This window comes from Palaemon carinicauda, chromosome 5 (genome assembly GCF_036898095.1).
Source record: "Palaemon carinicauda isolate YSFRI2023 chromosome 5, ASM3689809v2, whole genome shotgun sequence".
Taxonomy (NCBI): Eukaryota; Metazoa; Arthropoda; class Malacostraca; order Decapoda; family Palaemonidae; genus Palaemon; species Palaemon carinicauda.
Genome location: NC_090729.1, coordinates 173275055 through 173279603, shown reverse-complemented (window position 1 = coordinate 173279603; position 4549 = coordinate 173275055).

Here is a 4549-nt window from a genome sequence, read left to right as displayed (position 1 = left end):
AATGATGAAATAGGAAGAATGGCAGGCGTAGTAAAGATTACGGAGGTGATAGGGATGAATAACTGAAATGGTGTGGTCACGTGATGAGGATGGATGGTGGGGAGGGAGTGAGGAGGGCTTGGGAAGACCATGAATGACTCGAGTAAAAGATCAAGAGGGAGGCAGGGAATTAGATGGCGAGATAAGGTGAAGGATGATATGGAGAGAAGAGGTTTGGTGGAAGAGGATGCTATAGATAGAAGGCATTGGAGAAGGGGCATCAGGCAACCGACGACTTACTGTAGAAAAAAGGGTGGGAAAGAAGAAATCACCTCATTCTTATATGTATATTTGACTGTTTGTGGGCCAATTCTTGAATCTGAATAAATGACAAAATTTAAAGTTTTCCTATCTTTAGTAATTTTAATCATTTTAATTACTATGAAATTGTCTGCTAGTTCATGGATTTTCTTTATGACCTTCATCAAAATAAAATAGTCAATAAACCCTCGAAGATTTGCTAAGAGTCACAAGAGCTGATTGATATAATTTTGACAATTTTATTTTACTTTCTGCAAACTTCCATTCTTTTATCTTATAAGCATTATACTTCGGGGGATATTCTTGGAAATCATAATTTCACTCCAAGGAATATATCCCCTAAAGAAAGAAAAAAAAACGCCAGCATTATTAGTTTGTTGAATCAGCCTTGAAAAATGACTCGAGCTTAATCAAGAGAGATCCAGAGAGAGTTCCAAAAATCCAGACTCCTCAAGAATTATCGGAAAAGGAGAAAAGCTGATGCACGCCGATGAATAAGTAATGACATTTTTTCTACTATAGCCTCTTGGAAGGGAAATATTAAGAGGGATTCCTTGTTATTCCATTATCATAAACCTTCCTGAGGCTGGCTTAAAGGGCACCTGAATTTCCCATGATCCATATTTCCTCATGAAATATTGGAAAAAATCTCAGATTTTGAAATTAAAAAAAGAAATAATGTGTTTTTGGGTAATATAAATGCTTGCGTTATAACGGACAGGAATAAGGATATGTCTGAGGCTTTTGTTCTACATAGGACTAGAAATGGCTGCATTTGTTGTTTATTTGCTGTTGTTGTTATGATAAATTAATTCTAATAAAAGAAGTATGATGGAAATCTGCCGGGATGGAAAGAGCGAGATCACCTAATTCGTTATTAGTGTTGCAAGTAAAATTAATAAAATCATCAATATGTCAAAAGAGAGAGTGTTAAAAGGATTTTGGATGTCTCAAAAATTTTATAGTCCGTCTGGGAGACTCCATTTGCCCTTGTGGAGAGAGAATTAGTTTAATCGTTCAGCGAGTTTTTATGATCTTGTCCAACTTTATTGTTAAATACGTTTATCCTGTTACTGTTTACTACATCCAATCGAATTCTGTTCCATGTATTTGCTATTTTGTATGTAAAGTAATTACAAAATTGAGTGGAGAGAGAGAGAGAGAGAGAGAGAGAGAGAGAGAGAGAGAGAGAGAGAGAGAGAGAGAGAGAGAGAGAGAGGGGGGGGGGGGAGTGTGTTACAAGGATTTTGCATGTCTCAAAGATTTTATAATCCATCTGGGGAGACTCCATTTGCCCTTGGGGAGAGAGAATTAGTTTAAACGTTCACCGAGTTTTTATGATCTTGTCTATCATATTGTTTAATTCGTTCCCCATGTTACCGTTCATTACCTCCGCTGGAATTCTGTTCTATGTATTTGCTATTTTGCTTGTAAAGAAATTACAAAATTGAGTGGGGAGAGAGAGAGAGAGAGAGAGAGAGAGAGAGAGAGAGAGAGAGAGAGAGAGAGAGAGAGAGAGAGAGAGAGAAGGTTTTACTGTAGAGCTTGAACCTTTATTGATCAGGAATATTTCCTAACCTTCTAAATTGAGTGTCATGACAATTTCATGGACTGCTGAGTCGGTTACAAAACTTGCTCTTTTAAGCCATTGCCATATAAAAAGCAATAAACTATTGATCGAATTAATCTTAGGCAAGAAAACAGATATTATCCAATTCCGGAAGGACACACCTTACTCTGACGTTTAATCTTTTTTTTTTAACTGGCAACATTGCCCCGTTACCCAAACTCAAACGGGCGGATGCTATAACACACAAAACTTTTCACAAATGGGTGTTAGAGACTTGTATTCTGTACATCTAACTAGGATTACATTTTGGCTTGAACATACTGAATATATGAATCTATATATGTCTATATACATAGATATGTATACATATACAGAAATACAAGGGTGTATAAGGGTATACATACATGTACATATATGTATTAATTCACACACATACATATATACATAAGCTCCATACTTTCTGGAGCGGGAGTCATAAAAATTTCCTTTTTTATTTTCCAAGTCTTTAGTGGTGAGGTTGCAGGCCCTACAATGCCTTCTTGACCCAACTAATTACTGTTTTAAAGGCTGTTCATGAATGGCAGAGGCAAGGGACAGTGACATTGCCCTAGCAAGCAGGACAATCTCGTAAAGACTGACCATCTGACCAAATATCATACCAAGTCCTCTTTACCCAAGGTAGGACTAGGGAGGGCTAGGTAATGGCTGTTGGTGACTTAGCAGGTAGATCTATAGGCTCCCCCAAAACCCCCATCCTTAGTTCACAAGGATGGTAAGGTTGCAGACACTAAAGGAACGAACAAGTTGTAGCTGTACTCTAACCCCTGTCTTGGCGAACACCATACAGAGACGTCACCAATAAGGCCACAACAACCGTAATTACAGCAAGTACTCTATACTCAATTTTTTTTTAATGAGGCCCATTTGCACTGACTGGCAGCGCTGCCCTTTTAGCTCGGAAAAGTTTCCTGCTTTCTGATTGGTTAGAATTATCTTGTCCAACCAATCAGTGAGCAGGAAACTTTTCCGAGCTAAAAAGGCACCCCTACGAGTCGGTGCAAATATGCCTCACTAAAAGTAATTGACTATAGTGTGCGACAGGTTGGGACCGATCTATGGACCTATCAAAAACAAAACCCTATGAAAAATCGATATTATTAGCAGCATAGATTGCTTTTTTCCCAGTTGGGACCCCTGGGCTTATAGCATCCCACTCTTTAAACTAGGGTTGTAGCTTACCAATCAATAATAACAACAACAACAACAACAACAATAATAATAATAATAATAATAATAATAATAATAATAATAATAATAATAATAATAATAACTGCATCTGCTATTCTCTTCCACTGCTTGAATTTAAGACGATTTTTATTGGTTTCAGAATGTCAAATGAGACTGTCAGGAGATTTTATAACGAAGAGTTTTAGTTGTTTCAATGATTTGTTCCTTTTTTGTTGGAATTATTCATTTGTCTTTATGTCATCTGTGACAATTGTGTGTTTGTTGTTTTTTAAGCATATTAAAATATGGAATAAAAGGGAAATACAATGTACTTATATATTCTTTAATTGGCCTGAATGAACGTGTTTTCTTTCATGAACTTTAGGTGAGTGACTGACAATTGATAACTCATTTACCAACTTCTGCATCCCAATGAGCATATTTTTTTTTTTTATTACCCTTCATCCTAAAGTGTATGGATTTAATTGCTTAATTATTCTTCAACTCTTCATGTCCAAGTGTTTATGAATCGGTGATCAACAGAAAAAAAAAAAAAAAAAAAAAAAAACGCGAACGAGATGAATCCAGTAATTTCAATTTCATCTACGCCAAGATGATAGGCTTTGCTATATATGTTATAGTTCAGAGCTAACTCATCTTTATAACAAAAAGAAATCTTAATCCGAAGCTATAAAAATAGTTTACTTGACTAAAATCAATACGAGATGAAATCTCATTTTACACAGATAAAAATAACAGGACAGATATCCTGGATCTGAAGGAAACAAAACAATTAAAAGTGTTTTTGTCTTCCGGCGATGACCTAAAATCGTCGAAAACCCTGTATTTTCTCTAAACGAGATTCTGACATTACAGATATCTCATATATCTACTATATAATTTTCTGTCTTCTTTTTCGTTCTTCAAATGCCTTCATCGGCATTTATAACTTAATTTCTTGGAACACATCTTATTTTTGTCTTTCGGTGTTTTTATTATCAGAGGATTAAAGCCAAATGTGTGCCATCAAGTTGGAAAACAACAATTAGAACGCCAATAACAAGAATAGTACTGAGTATTATAACAATTATTATTCAAATAGCATTAAAATAAACATTAAAACGCAGAGGCGGAGTACGACGAAGTATATAAAGTAATTAAACGTAATTTATTGAGTATAGTATTTTTTCGAGTTTTTTCAATTAGGGAGGCAATCTGCCCTCTTGTATGCTCCTTCGGAAGCATTTTACTTGATGTTTGATTGTGCTTTTTGTATGATTGATTGATTATGAGTTATCTGGCATCCTGACATCTAAGGCCATTAACGCCAAAATTTATTAATAAATAAATGAATATTAATTCCGTTTAAAACAATAAAAGCAAAAACATCCTTATAAAAGTTAGATAGCTTTCAGAAGACCTGCTTCTGGAATAAATTAAAAAATACCATTA